A 24,830-nucleotide genomic window follows, 5' to 3' on the forward strand; every position below is an offset into this window, starting at 1 on the left:
TAGAACTGTTTGTTTTGTGGAAGAAAGCACTTTGAGAAAAGGGGGCCATCGCCTTAGAAACATATACGCGGTAGGAAGTCTGGCATTGGAATGCAATCGACGAATGGGAAGTATTTCTACCCACGGTGGTGGTGGAAGTGAAAGGAAAACGACGTTAGGTTTACAGTCACCACATTGACTGAGCTGGCACTCGGTAAAAGAAAATAAATGCATGGAAATTGCAGGGAGAAGGTAGAGAATGAAAAAAATAATGAATAGAAACAGAAGAAAAAGCTAGTGAAGGGCAGACTGGGAAGGCTGGCAGAGGGAATGCTAATTTGTATACCACCTGCCATGAGATGATAGGGTGGGTGGGTTGCGTGAGGTACAAAGTATTCTTCGTAAAGCCTTCAATATTCTTCGGTTACTTCTTGAGTCTAGCGACACGCTCGTGTGTGTGCAGGGGCGGATCAGTTGCTTTGTAAGGGGGGGGGGGGGGGGCACTTTGAATCGAAAGTGAATGTGATGGGCGCGAATTTGCTAGGGGGGTCCGGGGGCATGCCCCCCCGGAAAAAAAATTTGCCCAAAGAAGCAAAATGGTGCCATCTGGTGCCATTTGAACTTAGAAATGGTCATAGAATCAGCATAGAATTTTTTTTTTCTTCTTCTTTTTTTTTTTTCGGGGGGGGGGGGCACGTGCCCCCTGTGCCCCCCCTCGTCCGCCCCTGATGTATGTGTGTGTGTGTGTGTGTGTGTGTGTGTGTTTGTGTGTGTGTGTGTGTGTGTGTGTGTGTGTGTGTTCGTGTGTGTGCGTGTGTCTGTGTGTGTGTGCCAAATTACCCTGGAAAATAAATGAAAATAGACAAAAACATGTATCTAAACATGGGAACATGCATACACATGTCCATCTTCATCTCTCTGTATCTTTCATTCAAGCTCCCTCTCTTCCTCTCTCACCCCCCCCCCACCCCCACCCCTATCAACATTTTCCTGCGAGAAAAACATAGCCGACATCTATTGAAAATGCATAATGGAAACCGAGGAGAAGCGAAGAGGGGAGAGGGGAGGGGGTGGGGGGAAGAGGGGAGGGGGTGGGGGGAAGAGGGGCTAAAAAAAGAGCGGCTCTCAATTAGACCTGAGAAGCGAGGGCAGGTGAGAATGTACACGTCTGCAGTTACCTCCGACCAGGGGGAGTATGGTTTATTGTGTGGTTAGGTGTCAGCACAGGTAAACGCCGGGGGTCGAGGGGGCTACAGGTGTCTGTACTTTGCATTCCGGGCCCAAATTGAAGGCAGCATACCTTATACTTATATCCAGGAAGTGATCTGCTGGTGCCGCGGACCAATTGTGACCCTCCACCACGAAATGAGTCGCATGTCACCTCGCGCGGTTCTCGGCGAAGTCCGGGGAGTGTCTGGTGACAGTGTGAGGGTCACCTTAGTCACAGGCTTATAACTCAAACAGCTTTTGCTCTTTTCTAAAACGGTTTTCACCACTGGGTAGAGCATAAAAAACTCTTTAGGAAAATGTAAAAATATGAAAATCATGCAAAGGTGACATGCGACTCATTTCGTGGTAGAGGGTCACAATTTTGCGTTGCGATGTTAGAAAGGTTTACACAGGTTTTTGGCTCACGTAAGTGCGTTTTGTGCGTCGCGCGGGATTTTGCCGAGTGGCCACACATCGACGGCTTTTTTCGCAACGCGGTATCAGTGGAGCGCAAGCGTCAAGGTCACCTGACAGGAAGGTCAACACGCTAGCGGTAATTTGCAAAGATGGCTGCGTACATACAAAACAGTGACAGTTGCATCGACTGCCACGCCGCGAACTTTGCGTCCCTGTTTTTGTATAACTTGGAAAATGTATTCCACAGGGATTCGTGGCTTCTGTATAGATCGATAAGTTCGCCGATCTGTGTCGAAGAGATACTTAGAGTCTACCCACAATCCAACTCGATCTGACGGTTGACGTCATCGCTCCCGTTTTCTCTGATTGGTCAAATTTCCGTCGTTCTATGTCTGTGTCAGAGAAATTAGAACACGCTCTATTCTTCTGCAGATAACGCTTCGCGATCATACAGCCCGCTGCGGCGTGCCGTTTTGAGCATAAGTCAAATGTGGACAGGGTCAGCCTGGAGTGTCTGGACAGGCCTTTAGCCGTTCCCTGCTGTTTGTGCAATGTTTCCTGTCTTTCTCAGTTACCCCCAGTTAAGTGCTGTTCACATGGCAGATTTGCAACCAACTTGTCGGCGGCAACTGAGTCAAATCAAAATCGCAGCCCATGTGAACAGCGTAAACTGGCAAACTAGGTTTAAGCGGCGAATCTCGCCAGACTTAGCCTTTCGGGATTGTCCGGTTGACCTCGTTGTTTGCCGGCGAAGGGAAGGCAAGAGCCACAGAGATATCTACTATATAATACTGGTAGGATTTTCGGTGGTTTTTCGATTCCTGTGACCAAACCGCGCGGATTTGTGCCTTCTCCTTCGGTTGCTATGCCAACGTGACCCAGGAAATCGATTCCGCTAGGTCCCGACTTCCAATTTTGTCCACGAACAAAGTTTGAAGAGGTTTGTCTCGCAAATTTGAGCAGACAAAAGTGAACTTTGACCTGAACTTTGACATCGCGGCGAAAGAGATCTGTGATTGGTTCTTCTTCAACTTTCGGTTCGACTAAACACGCGACCGCACCTCAGACGAACCTAGCTGTGTGTTTTATTTCTCTACCCCAGACGAACCTAAAATAATAAGAAGATAGATAGATCTGTTTATCTGTTAATGGAACTCCAAAATATTCCATAGATTTGTTTACTAAATAGTTCGAAACATTATCACCTGATAAGTCGCCGTATAACCTTATAGGTTCCAGCGACTAAATATTTTCCCCCGGTGCAACCATAGACATGTACGTCATCATGATCTCCCCTTAATTTGACCGTTATTTTGGCTGTCTTAGTGAAATGGTAAGATATATCTCTATGCTTTTTACATGTAAGTGTTCGGAAAAAATACAGTTATAGCAGTTATGTACAAAAATAAGCAGCATATGCTCTTTTCGCCAAAGTAAAGTCCTTTTTTCTTCTGGTTTCTTATATGTGTCACAGCACACCGCAAGCTTTTAGGCGAATAGCAAGTGAGTGGTATATATATATCATCAATTTTATAGTAGGTAACGGTGTACATTACTTGCCATGTTCATGTCCATTATACGTTTTCCATATTACATATGTGTCATTTAATTGTGTGTTGCTTGATGCCATGTATGTATATGTGTGTGTGTGTACATGACTTTAAATAAGCATGGATGTGTGCACTCGATTGTGTGTGTGAACCATGTATATATTTTCTGTTGTCAATTACATTATGTTATACTATGCGTTTGAATCATTAAGTATTTTAGACGTCATACTTTTTTTCGTATCTTCACGATGGCTTTTTACCCGTTTAAATTTTAATGCTTCCAACTTTCAAAGCGCTGCACGGCTGGGAAGAGATGCGCACTTTTATCACTGTTGTTCATGTAGACGTAATCATGGATTCATGCAAACGTCATACCTGCTGTATTTTATTTTGTTTGTTTGTATAGTCGCGTGCGGTCGCGCAGTCTTTTTGGTCAGTTCCGATTACCTCCCATTGATGCGAAAACCTATATGACTGTTTTTTGTTATTTTTCTCTCTGTTAATTCACCAGTGGCTATGTAACATGTGTTATACCTTATAGGTTCCAGCGACTAAATATTTTTCCCCGGTGCAACCATAGACATGTACGTCATCATGATCTCCCCTTAATTTGACCGTTATTTTGGCTGTCTTAGTGAAATGGTAAGATATATCTCTATGTTTTTTACATGTAAGTGTTCGGAAAAAATACAGTTATAGCAGTTATGTACAAAAATAAGCAGCATATGCTCTTTTCGCCAAAGTAAAGTCCTTTTTTCTTCTGGTTTCTTATATGTGTCACAGCACACCGCAAGCTTTTAGGCGAATAGCAAGTGAGTGGTATATATATATCATCAATTTTATAGTAGGTAACGGTGTAAATTACTTGCCATGTTCATGTCCATTATACGTTTTCCATATTCCATATGTGTCATTTAATTGTGTGTTGCTTGATGCCATGTATGTATGTATGTGTGTGTGTGTGTACATGACTTTAAATAAGCATGGATGGATGGATGTGTGCACTCGATTGTGTGTGTGAACCATGTATATATTTTCTGTTGTCAATGTTGTCAATTACATATGTTATACTATGCGTTTGAATCATTAAGTATTTTAGACGTCATACTTTTTTTCGTATCTTCACGATGGCTTTTTACCCGTTTAAATTTTAATGCTTCCAACTTTCAAAGCGCTGCACGGCTGGGAAGAGATGCGCACTTTTATCACTGTTGTTCATGTAGACGTAATCATGGATTCATGCAAACGTCATACCTGCTGTATTTTATTTTGTTTGTTTGTATAGTCGCGTGCGGTCGCGCAGTCTTTTTGGTCAGTTCCGATTACCTCCCATTGATGCGAAAACCTATATGACTGTTTTTTGTTATTTTTCTCTCTGTTAATTCACCAGTGGCTATGTAACATGTGTTATACCTTATAGGTTCCAGCGACTAAATATTTTCCCCCGGTGCAACCATAGACATGTACGTCATCATGATCTCCCCTTAATTTGACCGTTATTTTGGCTGTCTTAGTGAAATGGTAAGATATATCTCTATGTTTTTTACATGTAAGTGTTCGGAAAAAATACAGTTATAGCAGTTATGTACAAAAATAAGCAGCATGTGCTCTTTTCGCCAAAGTAAAGTCCTTTTTTCTTCTGGTTTCTTATATGTGTCACAGCACACCGCAAGCTTTTAGGCGAATAGCAAGTGAGTGGTATATATATATCATCAATTTTATAGTAGGTAACGGTGTAAATTACTTGCCATGGTCAGGTCCATTATACGTTTTCCATATTCCATATGTGTCATTTAATTGTGTGTTGCTTGATGCCATGTATGTATGTATGTGTGTGTGTGTGTACATGACTTTAAATAAGCATGGATGGATGTGTGCACTCGATTGTGTGTGTGAACCATGTATATATTTTCTGTTGTCAATGTTGTCAATTACATATGTTATACTATGCGTTTGAATCATTAAGTATTTTAGACGTCATACTTTTTTTCGTATCTTCACGATGGCTTTTTACCCGTTTAAATTTTAATGCTTCCAACTTTCAAAGCGCTGCACGGCTGGGAAGAGATGCGCACTTTTATCACTGTTGTTCATGTAGACGTAATCATGGATTCATGCAAACGTCATACCTGCTGTATTTTATTTTGTTTGTTTGTATAGTCGCGTGCGGTCGCGCAGTCTTTTTGGTCAGTTCCGATTACCTCCCATTGATGCGAAAACCTATATGACTGTTTTTTGTTATTTTTCTCTCTGTTAATTCACCAGTGGCTATGTAACATGTGTTACAGAATTGCACCGGTGTAAGGGTTAACATTTTATTTTTCACCAAGAGAATATAATTCATTATATGCGGGATAATGTGCGGGGGGGGGGGGGGGGGGGGGGGGAGGGGTGCAAACAACATTTTCACAAGCACATAACCAACAAAATGACATCGCATGCGCAGCACACAAAGTGCGTAGCACGGGTACCACTAGTATTATTAGTTATCGTTAGATTTGACTGTGATATCAACATTTATCAGTCTGAATGTCGAGAAAGCTGAAATCATATCAAATCGAGGCGTGAGCCAAGATCTGATATGATTCAGCCTTTAGAGACTGATAAATGTTGATATCACAGTCAAATCTAACGATAACGATTTTATCGCATTCGATTTCGGAACAGTAGGAATCATAAACCTACCTAAGAAGTCAGACAAACGCAAGGGAGGCTACTGCCTTGTATTTAATGTTGGAAATGTTGGGTTGTCTTTTCCTGCTTTCCGCGTAACTTTGCTGCTTTTACTTTTATTTTTCAGTAACTGGTTCTTTTTCTCAGACAAAATAAGGCATTTATAATGAAAAAAGAACAAAAATATACGGTTGAAACAGATCACCAACAAAGACTAACAAGTTCAGTGGAGTTGCCAGTTCGAAGGATCAGCGAAGCATGCATGTCCTAGTTAGTCTACTTCCTCAGTCGTACTCTTTTTGACTGTTCGATTTGGCAATTCTGAACGATGGCAGGAACTGAAGTGCGCCAGGCAGTATCAGCAAAGTCCTCTGGCTCATTTTCTGTGCCCAAGAAAGCTTCCAGGTATTTGTCGGTATCGGCGGATTGCATAATACTGTTGTCTAAGCTCAGTCTCGCTTAAGCGGGGCTCACACACAGGTGGAGCAAGCGGAGCAAGGGTGGAGTAGGCTGCACCAGGCGGAGAGATGACGCTACTTCCGTTGCAGGAGTGGAGAAAGTGGTGTGTGCGGAGCGGAGCAAGGAATAGGACACGTTTCTATTTTTTGGCTCCGGTGCAGCGGTGCAGCCAATCAGCGCGCTCATCACTTTCTCCGGAAATAGTAGTGTGACACTAGGTGGCATCCCAAATAACGACGGCCGCCTTTTTCGAAAGAACTTTTTCATGGATTTTACACAAGAATGCCGAAACGAAAAGATAGAATGTGGTTTCCGCTAGATTTCAAGTCACGCTTTTCACTTTTCCGAGGAAGCCAACAGCTGAGTGTGAAGAAACGCTGCTGTTCAACTTCGAAATCTCCAGTCGCAGACGACCTTCGCTTTTGCAGTAGACTACAGTCAATGCAGGTAGGTGCAATGTTACTCATTTCGATCAGCTTGTTTTCGTATATATTTTTGCATTAAGATCATGTACAATGATTGGAATCAAAGGAGGAATGACTTCGGTATGCAAATGCGTTGGTTTGGCCGAAATCAATACAGCAGTAATTAAGCTAGGTTCTTTCTCGTCAGTTTGTTTTTTGCGACTGAAGTTTGTCTTCTGAATGTACCACTTGCTTGATTTTGATTGTTTGTTCAGCTCTTCGGCACAAAATTCATCATGCAAGATATCAATTTGTTGAATGATAACGGGATAAGTGAAGTTCAAACATGTATCTGCTTGCAAAAAACAATCGCAGGGACAGATCTATCTGCTTCATTGACTGACAGATTGTCATTGAATTTCCAACGTAAAATGACTCGTTTGCAGACTCTCTAATTAGATCCATCGAGTGTTTGTGTTCTTAGATCCATTGGCTATGCAGGCTTTTTGCGATCATAACATTGTTTGGGTTTGTGCAGGTGCAATCTGCAGATCAGAGGAGATTGACCGCAGGGTGACGCAGTGTCAGTGATCAATGCAACTTGTGTTCGACACTCAATATTGCCTTCTACCAAACTCAAGGGCAAAACAAAAGGTACGTGCTTGTGAATTCATATTATGTAATGTCTGTGAAGATTAACACCGTTTTTAGCTCTAGTCTGAGTGATCATGCTTATTAATATCCAATTCAAGTTACATACGATACATACTCCGCCCCAGCACCACCCTCACCCCATAGCACTGCTATTCAGATACTACAGTCCAACAACTAACCCTCTAAAAGTCCCCCCCCCCCCCCCCCCACTCTCGGTGTAACATCTGTTGCTATCTGCACCTTTGTGTGGTAATGGGAAACTCGTGCTCAAATAGTTTCAGAACTGTTGATATTATAAGAGTTTTATTTACCAATGGTTCTCCCCTCCCTCCTTCATATTACACCGACACTCTCTATGCCCACCCTCCACCCCCTTCCCCCATCCCTTCCCTCTACAGGCACGTCTACTAAAGTCTCAGACGTGATAGGATTAAGAGGATGCCACAATGATCCGGGTAACTTTGCAAATAATCATACTGATATAACAGAAGAAAGTTATTCCACAGTCATTTCTACTTATACATTACAGTGTTACAAAACAGGAATTTGTGCTATTAAAGTTATAATCTACAAACAACAAAGACCCTCCAGCCCCCCCCCCCCCCCCCTCCTCACCTGCAACATATACATGTTCATGTCCAACTTTCCCAGTGGCTCTTAATCTTATGTCTATGACTGTTGATATTGAAGAGTAGAAAGTGATTAGTTTTCAATGACTAAATTTCCCCTCACACACACACACACACACGCACATGCACATAGCTGTTGTCTCCTTCTCAATCTCTCTGTGTCTCTCTGTTTAATTAAAATATTTGGATCACTAACTCTTCACTGAGATTCAGTGTTATGTGTTATGTGGAGTAAGATTAGTGAATGTTGCTGCTGATTCTGTTGTTCTTACTGTTCTTCCTCCCTGCATAATCTTTTTTCTCCTTAAACAGTTTTTTTTTATTACTACAGTGCGTCTATGGAGTGTACATCAGAGATGTGATGGGACCAAAAACATTCCAAAATGAAACAGGTAACTTTTTAAACTGGTCTTCATTTAGTTTATTGAGAAGTTGGTTCACATGATACATTTCAGAGTCGTCCTTTTAAATTCGTTAAATATTGCACCAGTCACTACATCTATAGATTATCAGATTAAGTTGTCTTCTTCTGCATTATGCATATGCAATATTCATCTTTAGTGCACGCGCGTGTGTGTGTGTGTGTGTGTGTGTGTGTGTGTGTGTGTGTGTGTGTGTGTGTGTGTGTGTGTGTTTATTGGTTGAAGACGACACAGGCCCCTTCCCTCATTTGTTTATCTGTGTGCGAGACTTCGTGAGTCAGTTGCATAGGCAGGATAGCTAACTGAGTTGCCTGCAAGACCGTTAACGGCATTTTGCACTGTATATTTGCTGTACATTAATTTCAGCTTAGGTATGACCAATACTAAAAGTTACAATGTTGTAGGTGAAATGGTCTGTCTTTTGGGCTCTTTCCAAAAAGGATCCGAATTCGGGGATAGACTCAACCGTTTCGGGTTTTATATGGAGCCGTACACTAATTAACCCGATTTAAGCATTAAAGAATTTAAGAGTGTTAGTTTTGGAGGGTATAAACTATGTAATTCAAATGAAAATTTCAATAATAAATTTTCGTATAATTAATATACTTACCCAATTCTCATAGTTTATACCCTCCCATCCTTCCACGCTACTTAATTTCCTATGGCGTCTTTTTTTTTTAGCTTGGTTACCACCCTTTCGAGGGCAGGTAATTTGAGTAGTTTTTCGACATCTAGCATATATGAGATCTTAGTCAATGCATCCCTCAGACAACCAGTTACACCGTTAATGACACATGAAGCAATAAGGTAACTATCAGATAACACTTGTATACACAAAATCCACTCGGACAAGATCAACAAAATCTAACGATCTTGTTAACTCATTGGAGACGTAATGTTTTAGTCCTTTTTTTTGGTTGAAAATGTGCTGAAAAAAGAAGATTACAGCTAGATCAAAACTCAAAAGTGTTCCAAATTACCCCTCCATTTGACCTGTGAACTCGCCACTGTGTTGACCTTTGTCATGCATAAGATATAGTTAATAATCGCCAAATATTAACTAACTAGGTCAACAGGTCAAGAAGTATTAAGCATTTTTATGGGCTGCATTTGTTTCATTTGTGTCACCCTTTATGTTTATACTTTTGCAGGCTGGTGTGGAGTTCTGATGTTGCCAGGGCGATGGAAGACACATACATAAGACATATAAACAAGCTTCCCTGTGAAGTGTTTTGATCACAAATCACCATTATTTTACACATTTATGCATATCTATTCTCAGCTCAGACTTGTGCTTTGAAATTGGATGTTTAAGTACTAGCTAAAACCCTGAATAAAGTCTTCGCAATACATGGAATGGGATCAAAAGTGTGTGTGTGTGTGTGTGTGTGTGTGTGTGTGTGTGTGTGTGTGTGTGTGTGTGTGTGTGTGTGTGTGTGTGTGTGTGTGTGTGTGTGTGTGAAAACAACATTCAAAAATGAGGGTGAGATAAAACATAAAAAAAGCTACAGCACAGATACTTTTTTGTCTAGCGTCAAGGACGGATCCAGGGGGGGTTCCTGTCACACCCCCCCCCCCACCCCCCGGCCTGAACATGTGTCTCCTCCAAGGGTGAAAATAAAATAAAAATCAATAAATCATGACAAATATTCGGAGAACGCGCCAGCTAGATTCCACATATTCTCATCTACATTTCAGACCTCCCTAGCGCCCTCAACTAATGAACCCCTAACACAATTGGGGGCCCCCCCAACCTGATACGGTCCGGCCATGAGCGTTCTATATCGTCCTCTTTAGAAACTTGTTGCGCTGTTGACACACGTACGTTTCTATTTGCAAACATCCATAAAGTAATATTTTGTTAATCATGTTTAAAACATTTCTTCTGAGTAGAGTGAAGCTAAATCAAACCACACACAAAATGAAAAAAACTAAATCTAAATCAAAGCCATATTGCGCGTAACATAAAGCAACAGTCTAACCGTCTGCAAGAGATTGTTAGTAGTAGATCTAAAAAAAAAGAATGGATTCCATGGAAGCTAGTGTAACCATACACATTCAACATCTTTGAAGCTTCGGATATAACTCGATAAAACAAAAAAGAACCAAAACTTAAAACATGTCCCAACAGTTGTTAGTCCACCTCTCTCTTCACCCGACCCCCACACTCACATAGTTTGTGTCTGAAAAGCTCTAAAACGCACTGGCACACACGCATACACACTGACTTATACAGAGTCCATTTAGAAATATGTTCAGTAATTGCGATAAAAGACAAGACTTTTGTCTCCTTTGGTAAACATCACGGTGTTTTTTTTCCGCCTAGCTTATCCACGTGTACAAATATTTCCCATGAGACAGCGCGAGTGGAGAAACTACGTCATATCATAGGGGAATCCCCTACCGGAGCAGGATCGGAGCAGCCTGCTCCGGAACCGGAGCTTGTGTGTGAGAGGGCAGGTGGAGAGCGGAGCAGGATCGGAGCAGCCTGCTCCGCTTGCTCCGCCTGTGTGTGAGCCCCGCTATACGACTCATCCAAAATGGCGTCCTCCGACGGCGCTGTGACTGTGATAGATGCTGAAAGTTGTTTGGTTGATGTTGTATGGCTACGACTAAGAAAGATGGACAATGGTTCATGCAGGTGCGAACTGTTTAAATCGGCTGCTCATTTCCTGCCTTTTTGTGAGTGATGTGCGCTGAAATACTGCAAGAGATCTCACAGTTTTCTCAGTAAGTACTGCCACTAGGCACTACTGGTACTTTCAAGGTCAGCTTTGTTTATGGCTGTTCCAACTACCTCAGTCGGTAAGATTGTAACATTCTTTTCTACTACTTCTCTGTTAAAGCTGGGTGGGAACAGTTTGATTGTATTCATTGCACAGCTTAATCTTTATGATTCAATTACTTTTCTTTTATAAATTTGTGATAAATTTAACATTTGTTTCCTTCAGGTGAGATTTTATTCTTCAAAATTAAAATTGATGAACTACTTCCAGCGCGATATCAAATTCGCTGGGAACTTCCTGCGCGATGTCAATTGATATACAGTTCCTAGTTGACCAATGGCAACAGCATGTTTTGTCATGCGATCAGTAAAAATGCGATATACGTCTATATTTAACTCAGTGGCTAGAGCTAACCAATCAGTTCGCGCGATAAGAAAAGTCTGACGCAAGTCGTTGGCTTGTCACGGCTGAGTCGGGCAGTGCTCAACTGGGTTTTGGAGTCTGGCGCGAGTCGTTCGCGAGTCTGGCGCGAGTCACTGGGGCTGTTCACATGGCAGACTTCTCCCCGATTCGGCCTCAACGACTCGGGCGCGATTTTCAAACGACTAAAGTTGGTGACAAGTTGGTTGCCAGTCTGTCATGTGAACAGCACTTTACGCATCCTTATCATTCTGTGTCAGAGATGTACTCCGGTCCATTATTTGGTTCTGTCCTTTTGGCCTGCTTACCGACATCCACAGGAACAGAAGTACATTGATAAGATAACATGACACATACAGGAACTAATCCCAGTCAGCAAGGATTTTGGGTCAGAATATCAGACCGGACGTGTTGGCAACAGCTCAAGTGTAAAAACAAGGTCATGTACGCGTATACCCTCAGGCAGTGTTATCATTCTCCCCGACATTCATTCTGGTGACTATGGATATCGTCGAGTATAAAAACTACTAGGTTATACACGTATATGATAAAGCAGCGTATCAACAAATCTACTCCCTATTGGACCCAGCTCCGTGGGACAGAAGCATCGTCCATCCATACGTACATAATCGGACCCTCAGGTATAGTGTTATCATCGTGAAGCGTTCTGATGTGATGTGATTGTGAAAGCGGGTCGCCTGTACTATAATGCTGGTTGCAATAATAGCACACACACACACACATACATGCACGCACGCCCACACACACACACACACACACACACACACATACATGCACGCACGCACGCCCGCACGCACGCCCAGACGCACCCACGCACACACACACACACACACACACACACACTCGCACGCACGCACACACACACACACACACACACACACACACACACACACACACACACACACACACACATACACACACACACACGTCCTGTTATTATATAATATTGTAACATTCAAAGGCAACTTCTGACGTTGGACATTATAAAACTTACAGGAAACTAAATAAGACAAACCACGAAACGTATGTCTTGTAGGACAAACTATATTAGACTCACATGCATATCTGAAAGATTCCTTCTGCCATAACATAACACTGAATTAGGTGATAACAAATTACATAAACTCATACAATTTAGCATTTTATAGGAAAACTTCAGCAAAGTACCGACATACCTTCGTTTTATCACTCCTTTTTTCGTATCCACGCCCATGGAAGGAAAGGTAAAAAGGAAAATATTTTCGAATAGAATATTATGATAAAAACAGATTTTTTTTATATCAACTGCAGACACATCAATTCAACTTATCTTAATGAAAAATTTGCTTTTTGTGACGCCCTAACCTTCACAGCAATTACACACTCCATTATCACTTCAAAAGGTGCTGATTGTCTGCGATTTTGCAGTGGTGTTAGGTGTACTCATGTACGCTTATCTTTTTCAACCAATATTCCGCTCTCATGATAACATTATCTGCACACAACCTCCCTTTCCGCCCTCGTTTAAACTTTCCATGACTTGACTGAATATAAAAAGAATAAAATAACCCGTCGCGATATAACCTTGAACGGTTGAAAACGACGTTAAACACCAAATAAAGAAAGAAAGAAAGAAAGAATAAAATAACAAGAAAGGTATAGGTTGTTGGACGTTTGTTATTGCTAAAACAAAACATTGACAGATATTTCGACCCAACAAAAATACAAACGTTCCAACAACCTACCGTTTTTGTTTTTTGATTCTGAATTTTGGAACGTTGGCAGTCTCTTTGTTTTTGGATTTGAATGTAAAAAGATCAATGCTTAATCAGTCTTGGATGGACCCCCTGGGTTTTTGACACAAGAAACATCGACAACCAACGATACTGTTCGGAGAATTGAAAGTCTATACTCAGTCGTAAAGCTCAGTGTTCTGTATACGGTACGCATCTTGCTCGAATTTATTTTGTTCCGGAAATTCGCCGAAATTGCCATTGAAGTTTCGACAGTTTTAGACAGTTCTTGGTTTCGCCTTCACCCCTTCTGCCAAAAGTTCGGCAATTAATAATAATAATTGTCAGTAAGTAATGGTGTCACATGACTGATGTGAACCAGTTGATTGGCTAATGGCGATGTGACTGTTAGCGCACTCTTGGAGTGCGCTAACTTTTCCACAGAGCGTATTCTTCCGCCCTTTGCCTAAGCAAGACTGTGCTCTCATCCTCAGAATTAATTAATGACATGTAGCTTATATTATCCACAATACCAAATGACCATAAATTCCCTGCTTCTCAATTAAAGCAGAAGTGGTCTTTTTTCTGACAGATTGCATGTGCCTGTGCCACAGATCTAAAAATAGAAGCTGCTGTATTTCATCTAATTTTCGCCGACTTGCATAGATTCTTCTCATATGCCGTGTTAGTGGCATGTAGCTTACCAAATGATGAGTTAGTATAAAATTCCCACCCGCTAGCAGAAAACACAAGTGTTATTCCGATAACGTACCAGCTAGATCAGTTTGGAAGACTGACTCGATCGACTCTGTCATACGTAGCACTGACTACACTGAAATACGACTGCATCAGTTCAGTAAATGAATGGTTTCCGAATTATTATTTCAAGGCAAGAACAATCAGAACGTTCTTACCATATATAAGACTTATTTCCAGCCTGCCTCGTTCGTGCAGACTCAGTGCAGACTGAGACTGCAGTGGTTTGATTGCCCTAGCAGACGACATAAACCCCGCTCAGCAAATTAACATGTTGGGCAAATGTGAACGAAAAAACGATGGGGATATAATACGTGTAGGGTTCAGAGCATTCTTACCGTTCATATTTAGTACCAGACTCCCCGATGAGTGAAGATACCACACGAGAAACATGCCACATTTATTTTGAAAATGTGCCGCTTTCCGTCGACCTTGGCAAGGGGCAAAACTCTGCACAGTCAATCTGTCGAAGCTCGATGAAGGTTTCGAATCGCAAATTAAGAGCAGAGTCCTTTCTCCGAGTTTAAATGAGGTCTCTATGAAAGATCATCACTTTTTAGCTTAACGCTACACTGGAATTTACCAACAGAAATTAAAACAAGAGTTTGCGTGTGACGAAAGCACGACACACTTGAGACAGCCCACACAAAAGTAGATCCAGTGACACAAACCTGACCACACAGTTACGCCTATCCAAATGCGCGTTGCAAAATGTGCGTTTTGAATCTTCTTTTTTTCTCTGGCGGTACTGACAATATCGTTATTGAAACAATCCCAGTGCACTAAGGGATTTATAGAGCAAATCTCGAAAATAATTATTGAACTCAGCGCTATGCGCTTCGTTCAATAATGAATTTTCTCGATTTGCTCTATAAATCCCTTTGTGCACTGGGATGTCTCAATAACTTAAATAATAATACGAGAATTTATAACGCGCACTTATCTCACCACAAGGCGACTCAAGGCGCACTCATACACATTCTTTCGCATTAACAACTCATGCACACTCATATACACTTACGCATAAATTAAATGAAGATGACATTCCATTCATATATATAGTTTTGGTGGGATTTAGGTCTCTGTCATTAATGAGGGGCCAACAGAAGGCTACAGTAAAGTCCCCGGGTCATTCACAGTAGCCGTGAATGAGAGGCTTGGGAAAAAGGGCAGATCTGATGAATGAAACAGACAGTCCAAGTCAGTCTGACGTCATTCACATAAGCGTATGGATCCATCTTCATAGTGAGTTGTTAATGCGAAAGAATGTGTATGAGTGCGCCTTGAGTCGCCTTGTGGTGAGATAAGTGCGCGTTATAAATTCTCGTATTATTATTATTATTATTATTAATTGCCGAACTGGGTGGGAGGGAGAAATGGATGTTTCCATTCTACCGAGGCTTAAGCCTGTTCTTAATTGGGCGAAGTCGACTACACAAAGTATACTTCGCGAAGCTTGCCGTACGGAGCTTCAGCACTGAGTTTTCGGAAGACTTCGCGAAGGGCGGGGATATAGCTCAGTTGGTAGCGCGCTGGATTTGTATTCAGTTGGCCGCTGTCAGCGTGAGTTCGATCCCAAGTTCGGCGGAAATTTATTTCACAGAGTCAACTTTGTGTGCAGACTCTCTTCGGTGTCCGAACCCTCCCCCCGTGTACACTACATTGGGTGTGCACGTTAAAGATCCCACGATTGACAAAAGGGTCTTTCCTGGCAAAATTGCTTAGGCCCAGTTAATAATTGTCTACCTATACCCGTGTGACTTGGAATAATAGGCCGTGAAAGGTAAATATGCGCCGAAATGGCTGCAATCTACTGGCCGTATAAAATTTCATCTCACACGGCATCACTGCAGAGCGCCTAGAACTGTACCCACGGAATATGCGCGATATAAGCCTCATTGATTGAAGTCGACTACGCAAACTATACTTCGCGAGTCTTGCCGTACGGAGCTTCAGCACTGAGTTTTCGGAAGACTTCCCGAAGTCGACTTCGGGCTGTATTAAGGACCGCCTTTTACGGAAAGACAAGAGGCTGTGTTGGATGTAATGAGCGCTTCTGGGGTGATAACGCGAGACAACTCCTGTGATCTTGCCGCGAGGTGGCGCCAGTTACCAGCCGAAAGAAAGAAGGGGCATAACCTCACCAGAACCGACCATTGTCTGTTTACCGTATAAAATGCACGACTTACACACGAACTGTTACCAAACCGATATACTATTTGGGACCAATGCAAGTTTTTTTCCCTTTCTCGTGTGATCTTGCCGCGAGGTGGCGCCAGTTACCAACCGAAAGAAAGAGGGGGCATAACCTCACCAGAACCGCCCATTCAATCATCTCAACAGCAAACACAGCGTTAAATGCGATCGACAATCCATTAGCGCGTCTTGATCATATTTATTGCCGCAGATTTCTCCTTCGTCTGCAAAATCTGGGATGCAACGCAGACGCAGGTCGGCATACAGCAGTCCCGCAGTGAAGTTTTTACGAGCGTAGATTACGTCAAAACCGCTGTCTAATTCATCCTGCCAAGCAAGTATGCAATAATGGGGTCTCCTCGTCTCTCGGGGCAAGCATTCTCCTAATCCATTGCACGTGGAAACCATTTAAACAATTTCCGTGAAATAGCGCGGGGCTAGTCCTTGTCTCTACTTCCGGCGTGCTTTTCTTTCCTGATCGTGTTTCTGGGCCAAGATGTAGCTCTCTCAGTATAGCGCGATTAGAACTACGATGTTTGTATTGGCGCGCCGATCCTGGCAATGTCTGTGTTCGTTTTGAAGTGGAAGAAGTAAAGCTCGCTCGGTGTGTTTATTACCTGTGTGACCGCGCTGTTCTTGGTGGGGATGTCAAGGGTTTCAGCTGTTTTTACCTGTCCAGGTTTTATCCGACCGTGGAAGAGTTGTCTTATCTTTCACCGTGCGCTGGTCTGCCAGGTAATACACATATTCCTGATAATTTACCTGTGTCACTGAGCAGGTAGTCTTCCTGTTGATCTGCAGCAAGGTACTATTACGATTGTATCTTATTCTAGTCTTGCTTGTTAGAACTCATAACGGTGCTTTTCGGCTTCGTCTCATCAAAGCAAAGAAGGTTTGATGCTCCAGTGAAGTTTACGATCGTTCATTTATCTAGTCTTGAGTCGAGCGTTTGAAAATGCCTGAGCCTGAAGGCGGGTGTAACTTACACCTCTTGGTATCAGTCTGCCTTAGATATGAGGACGATAGTTGGCCAGATGGCCAGATAAGCGCGCTGCATTTTCCTGCAGAGAACTAAGGCGCGTCTGCCGCGACGATGCCTGAGCTAAACATTGGCGGGCACTGCTCACAGCTATGCACACGGCACTGTTAACAATCCCTGTCCCTTCACCTCTCTCGCCACCATCCGCCCTACCCTTGGTCTCATGCCTGTATCGTGAGTGGCAGACATGCAGTGAGGGCGTTAATTACTGTGTTTGTCCGAGCATGTTGCTACTTGTTCGCGTTGTTAGATCATCGTATCCTGGATTCCGTATCCTTGCCACACTCGGGCATAAACTTTCCCCAGTCACAGATACTGTATGTGCATCAAATGGGACCAGCCCCCCAAAACAGAATTTTTTTGTTTTAAACCAAAACACCAACAACAAGAACCCGTTACAATCTGTCGAAAATATAACACAAGAACAGACTGGAAAAGGATCGTTTAGCCAGAACAAAACGTGAGAGAATGAGGAGAATAAACCGAGAAAAAAAATGAAAAGAACAAAAAGCTCAGTGAACTTCATAATGCAAGAGTCAAACTATTTTTCGCGTTGCGATCCTTGTAATAACACATTACCCATACTTTTTGAAGTGCAAGTAGGGGAAGTCTGATATAAATGCAACCTGAGTTTTCTTACGATGTTTTCTCTGAGAGAAACGAGCAGTCGTAATATCTTTAACACGAAGTTCAAAAGCATATTGAGGCTGTAAGAAAAAGGTCATGACCCATATAGTATGACACCCACACACTCTCTACCCCCGCCCCCCCCCCCCCCCCCCCCCCCCCCCCAACCAGCAACCACCAGCTATTTCAACACACACACACGAAGTGTCTGGAAACCTACCCCTCCCCTGGAAATGTCTCAAAAGAAAAATACGTCTGCTGAGAAGAGCTTTCAATCTCTTGGGTTGTCTGCAGTTGTCATGACAGCAAGTAACAAGGTTTTACTGACAAGAAAAAACTACAGCACGAAGTACTGAGTGCAAACAAACCAGGCATAGCCTACGTGTCTATGGAGCATCATTCAAGACAACGATCTTGTGTGTTGGCGAGGAAGGGGGGGGGGGGGGGGGCTTGGTGGGGGAAGGGGGTTAAGGGAGAGAGAGAGAGGGTGGGGGGGGGGAGGTGGTTTCGGAGGGAGAGAGAAATTTGGGACACAAACACCAACCAACACTTGCTTTGCATGTACGTGTGGGGGGGGGGGGGGGGGAGTAATCAGTGAGAGAAACGGTGTGTGGGTGGGAGGGGGTACGAAGGGAGCGAGGGGAGTTGGGGAGACAGACACCAACCAACATTCACTGTTCACGTACACGTACATGCATATTGTTTTTATCTACACTGTGAGGTTCTGTCGTCTGTACCGCAACATTCCCAAATACAAGTACACCAATGTGTATACCACAACACTGTCAGGGTTCAAACAACATACAACCCCCTCCCCCCCCTTGACTTACCTCTGGTGTTTGTAGACATTAGAATTTGCTCGGTAAGTACGCCATGGGTCGCTTCAGGTCTTCTTCTTTCGTCCCCTTGCACCCCTTTGCTTGTACATACACAGCCCGCAGAGCATCGCCCACATCCCGGAACAAGTGAGCAACCCAGAGGAATTCTTGATGCAGGAAACACCTATCACAACACTTCATAGACTCAGGTAGTGGCGATCCCAAAGGAGATATTTCTTTGTTGTCATAACTTACATAACAGAACACTATCAGAACGCGAAGATAGATCTAAAAACGTTACAAAAAGTCAAAAACCAGCCCGAAGTCGACTTCACGAAGCCGACTTCGCGAAGTCTTTTTGGTCAAAAACTCAGTGCTGAAGCTTCGTGCAGCCAGCTTCGCGAGGTATACGTGGCGTAGTCGACTTCTCCCAGTACAGGACATGTATTGTAAGATATAAAATAGTGCAATATATACTGTTCAAAAAAAAGAAACGCATAGTTGCTACTTGCCAAATTTGTTTTATTTTTCGAAAAAATTAACAGAAAATCCAATATTTAGATTATTTGTTTGAAATTTGGTATGGACACAGTTGAATGCACACACAGTTCATTTGCATCTTCAAATCAATCAGTCAATCAATACGATTGGGTGCCGAGGCTGTCAAGTCAGTAGGGGGTGTGACTGCCTTGAGCAGCAACAACTGCCCGGCACCGTCTGGGCATGGACTGGATCAGATGCCGGATATCTTGCTGTGGGATGGTGTCCCACTCCTCCTGAAGTGCCTGCAATAGATCGCGGTGATTTGCCGGCGCTTCTTCTCGCCTGCGCACACGTCTGTCCAATTCATCCCAGAGGTGTTCTATCGGGTTCATGTCTGGCGACATGGATGGTCAGGGAAGCACCTGGACATGGTGGTCGGTGAGGAACTGGGTGGTGAGTCGTGCTGTGTGCGGGCGAGCGTTGTCCTGCTGGAATATGGCATCCTGGTCAGCCAGAAGAGGAAGGGCGTGTGGGCGCAGAATTTCCTCCACGTATCGCTGGGCAGTTATGCGCCCTTGGATGTGCACCAGGGTGCTCCTTCCAGCGGTATTGATCGCCCCCCACACCATGACGCCTCCACCACCATGAACGGGTGCCTCATCCACACAGTTGGGCGCGTAACGTTCGTTTACTCTCCGGTAGACCCTCCTCCGACAATCATGTCGCTGGAGCAGGAAGTAGGACTCGTCGCTGAACCACACGTGCCTCCAGTGATTCCGGACGGTCCAGCGAAGGTGCTGGTTGCCCCACTGCACTCGGTTCTGGCGATGGCGGCGGGTGAGGACAGCTCCTCTGTGAGGTCTGCGAGCTCTCAAACCAGCTTCATGCAGGCGGTTCCGCACGGTCTGGTCCGATAATCGGTGTGGCCCGGGGAGAGCCTGGACAGAAGATGAGGCCGACAGGAAACGATTCCGGAGGTGGCGGAGCCGTATGAAGCGGTCGTGAGCAGCAGTTGCTGCCCTTGGTCTTCCCGCTCGTGGCAAGTCAGCAACGGAGCCAGTGGCTTGAAACCTGACCCACAGTCTACTGATGGTGCTCTGGGACACGTGGAAGTGCCTGGCGATTGCACTTTGACTTTGGCCTGCTTGTAAACGACCCAATGCAATTTGGCGGTCTTCTCTGCTCAATCGGGCCATCTTTCGTCGCTGAATTGTCGTCTGATTTCTTTGTGGCGAACAATCCGCTTTTATGGGTTTTGGAAGACATGGTGAGAGCTCAATATTCCCCGAGTTTCACGAGATTACACTGAAGCATGACGAGTGGTCATGCCAAATGAGCAATTTTGACATTGTAGCCACTGATAACGCATGCGTCACGTGCAGAGCTCACTTGTGGCAATGGACGAAAGGTCGACGACCAGATAAACATTTTCTGCAGTTTGGTGGATATCCTTGTAGCCATATAACTAAATTAACCAAATATTACAAGCTATGCGTTTCTTTTTTTGAACAGTATACATGAAACGAAACACTGCGTATTTGAGACAGTACAAAACCAGTAAATGTGACCCTCCACCACGGAATGAGTCGCATGTCACCTTTGCATGATTTTCATATTGTTACATTTTCCTAAAGAGTTTTTTATGCTCTATCCAGTGGTGAAAACCGTTTTAGAAAAGAGCGAAAACTGTTTGAGTTATAAGCCTGTGACTAAGGTGACCCTCACACTGTTACCAGACACTCCCCGGACTTTTATTAAGCCTAGCGCAGAACCGCGCGAGGTGACATGCGACTCATTTTGTGGTGGAGGGTCACAAATAGACATTAACCTTAACACAATCCCATGTACGATATAGGAACAATACAAAAAACCTAACACGTAACACCCCCCCCCCCTTTCTAAGTGATGACTGATCATTCAGTACGCTTCATTTCCTCCACAGGTCAGGTCGCGATCTTCAGGGTCCTTAGTGGTGTTCTTTCCAAAAACACACTGTGACGAGTTTCACGTGCTCTTGCCAATTTTCACTGCATTGTCAGCAGCATTGTGTATGCCACTTGCTTTTCCAGTCTTGGCAGTAGTTTCATGGGAACATTGATAGTATACAAGAGAGAATGGAGGCAGAACGCAAATGTGATGCTTTAACACCATAGGTCATGCGTGTATTTCATACTTGTCTTTAGTTTGGCCAAGCCATCTTTCTCAGGCTCTGAAGTCCTTAGTCCCTCAGATGCACGGTACAACGATCTTCAGATAATAGACGATTTTTGAAATAACTCTGTCAGAATTATCAGCGGTCTGGAAGAGTTAAGAGCCCCTTACCTTGGACACATGTTCCACACTTCCGGTCGGCTGATTGAGGCAAACGACTGAAGTCTGCGTTTTGTGATAAATAGTCCTAGCTGAGAAAACCGAGAACATACCTAGCCCATGCAAGAACCTCACACGGAAATCTGTGTGGTCTTCTGGAATTCTTTCATTATTTCCAATTTGTCTCTCTTGTCTATTTATGACCTCATTCTGCATTATTCTCGCAGAAGGGCCTGAGCAACTTGACAGACAGCCAGTCGTGTGTCAAAGACTCAGTGAAAGGATCAAGTGATATATTATCGGTATATCACCTAACCGCACTAAGGCTGATGGGGTCTATGTCGACCAAAAGAGTGGGATTCCCTGTAGGTGGAGTTCCTGAAGGGGGATTCCCTGTATACAGGGAATCCCACAGGGTGGAGTTTTTCAATAAAACTTGCAAACCATACTCGAATTTCTAAGAAATATAAAAAAAGATTGAAAAACATCAAATGTTACCGATGTCGCCAAGCATCACGTGACTTTCAGCGATATCAGCGACACGCTGCAGGAACTAAATCCTGTGGGAATCCCCCTCCAGGAACTCCACCTACAGGAATCCCACTCTTTTGGTCGACATAGACCCCATCAACCGCACTAAGTAGGCTACTGTTGTGCAAAAGTCAAGCAGAGCAGACTTGCAGATAACAGAAACCCCAACGAACGGTCTTCAGTGGAATATCAGTTGTACTGTAGGAGCAAAGATAGGGTGTTACGCTTGCGGCTGTGTTTCAGTATAGTGACGCGATGGCGGCACGGCAGCGGCAGCGGCATGACAGCCTCGGTCGCAACTGACAGAAGAAACAAGTGCGTCGTGTGTGAAAATCACTTTTTGAATATCATGGTCACACATGTATACAAACGTGGATCATTGTAATACCAGTCCAACCAGTTTGAAACGATCACATAAGCTTAAGGGACCGACCAGAAGCGGTCGTTAGAGAAAGGTAGTCGCTACGGAGAGGTGTATTATTACCCAATATTGACGGACTGTGTGATGACATCTTCTGCTATGGTCTGTTGAGACAGTGATATCAAAATCGAGACCGGAGGTCGAGATTTTGATATCACTGTCTCAACAGACCAATAGCAGAAGATATCATCACACAGTCAGTCAATGTTAGATATATTGCTAATTCTCTAGACATTTTGTATTTACTGTAAAGAAATTACAAAAGTATTTGTCTCAGTTTTGGCTGTTCCATATCCCTCCCTCTGATTATTATTTCTTTTTGTTCACTCTTTTGTTGTACTTTTCAGTATTTCAAAATGTCTTTCCTATCAAAAAGTCTTTAGTCACTTGCTCAACTAAATTCTAGGATAATTACATTTTCATATATATTTCTTTGTTTTTAAATTTAGGTGTTTTTGTTTTTGAAGTGGGGAAGCAATAAACAGGTCGTCGATATCAAAACTGATATCGACGGAAATGTTGTCGATATCAGTTTTGCACTGAACTCAGTTTTGCCCAATTGACCAATGGAAATACACGTACCATATGAAATAGCAATATATAATTTTATTACCAATTCAGTGCCCCATATGGCCTTTTGACCAATCAGGACGGATTCTGGGTGACCCTCTAAATGTTATAACGTTCAGGCAGGGACCCTTTTTGTTTATCACGCTAAAAATTAACAAGACAAAGTAAAAATGTAATTCAACAATATCAGCGTGATTTATTCTAAAGAATGACACTTCAAATGCTGTCAGATAATACTCTCTTTATCTAAAAAATACCGAAAAGCGAGTTTTGTCGGTGGGTGCATTACGGAACAGCAAGGCACCGCCCATCGTCTGAGTGTGCAATGCGGACCGCTCACTTGAAATCAAAATGATCAAAGTTCGCAAAAATCAAGTGAAATTGCGTCACTCGCTTTACATCAAATGTATCTTTACGTCATTTCCCATCCGTCTGGAGTCGGTTCTAAATCTGTCGCTCTCTGTTCAACGAGAAAAAGCGAAGAAACCGAAACGCATGTTCAACATGGTTTATCTTGTGAGATTGTTGTGTGTCAAAGGCATTTGACCTGTGAATATTCATCACGTCAGGTGTGTTACTCTGATTGGCTGACTCAGGTCACGAGAATTCTTTGACTGACAGGCATAATCAGGTAGAAGCCCTCAAGTTCCCATTGCGGCTGTTCTGTCTAATTCGCGGGGTCGCTTCGAAATTTCTTTTGGTCGAATTAAACGGTAATAAAACCGTTATTTCTAATATGCTGACTGTTAGCAAATGATAACAGCCTGGACATGTCTCACAAACGATATCAGCATTCGCCTAAAAGGCTCATGCTTGATATATTTTTTCTCGACATGTCTTGTTATCATTTGCTAACAGTCAGCATATTAGAAATAACTCATAATAGAGGGGAAAAAAGACTCGTTGGTGAAACAGGGCACGTTCGACCGACTGTACAACTATTGCGGCATATGCACGCGTAGGTGGTTGATATCATACTTGGACAAAGATGCCTTGATAAAGCTAAGTCTTGTAGGCAAATTGGTAGGGAATTATAAAATGCAAGTCATTGGCGTGCATCTTGTGTTTATGTCTCAGTTTCTCGCAGACAGGCAGACGAACAGATACACAGATACACAAAATGTTTAGCTTACAACAAATCTGTATATACGGTTGTGTACATAAACTTGTTAGTATCTGTGCTGCTTTTGTGAACCACAGCATTTCTAATTATGCCCTTGCTTGCGCACGTTAAGGATTTCTGTTGCATCTTGGACACAGGCATGCAATAAGGTTGTAAGTAATAACTAACGAACACACACTAAAGTTGAGCGCGGTTATAACATGGAAAGAACCGCAGGGTGTCTACTCGGCTTCCCAGGAGAAATTCCCTATTGAGGGCAACAGAGAACTTGTGCAACATGATGAAAACTACTTCCCGCTGTTCTGTAAACAGTATGAAGTGCCAAACCTTCCTCCTTTTATTTATAGTGTAACTATTTGCTCAAAGCGATACTTTGGCAGTGGGTACATGCTGTTTGCGTGATACTATTGGATTCTATTCTCATTCTCTGTCTTTCTGTTTCTGTCTGTCTGTCTGTCTGTCTGTCTGTCTGTCTATATGTCTGTCTGTCTGTCCATCTCTGCATGTCTGTCCATCTGTCTCTGTCTCTGTCTCTCACTCTCTCTCTCTTTCGCTCTTTATTTTTACATTTAGTCAAGTTTGACTAAATGTTTTAACATAGAGGGGGGAATCGAGACGAGGGTCGTGGTGTATGTGTGTGTGTGTGTGTGTGTGTGTGTGTGTGTGTGTGTAGAGCGATTC

The 24,830-nt window shown here is 43.3% G+C and overlaps 1 protein-coding gene and 1 long non-coding RNA gene across 5 annotated transcripts in view; both read left to right on the top strand.

Moving 5' to 3' along the window:
- LOC138971784 (twitchin-like) overlaps positions 1-24,830 on the top strand; it is a 307,593-nt gene that overhangs the window by 52,966 nt on the left and 229,797 nt on the right. The window lies entirely within an intron of this gene.
- On the top strand, positions 6,339-9,748 carry LOC138971770 (uncharacterized). 4 transcript variants are annotated; one of them, XR_011457367.1, is made up of 4 exons: positions 6,339-6,714; positions 7,230-7,345; positions 8,306-8,366; positions 9,548-9,748. It is a non-coding gene; the product is annotated as an uncharacterized lncRNA (long non-coding RNA). The 4 variants fall into 4 exon arrangements; XR_011457365.1 differs by having other exon boundaries at positions 6,341-6,734; XR_011457366.1 differs by lacking the exon at positions 6,339-6,714 and adding an exon at positions 6,815-6,832.

Source organism: Littorina saxatilis, linkage group LG7 (genome assembly GCF_037325665.1).
Source record: "Littorina saxatilis isolate snail1 linkage group LG7, US_GU_Lsax_2.0, whole genome shotgun sequence".
Taxonomy (NCBI): domain Eukaryota; kingdom Metazoa; phylum Mollusca; class Gastropoda; order Littorinimorpha; family Littorinidae; genus Littorina; species Littorina saxatilis.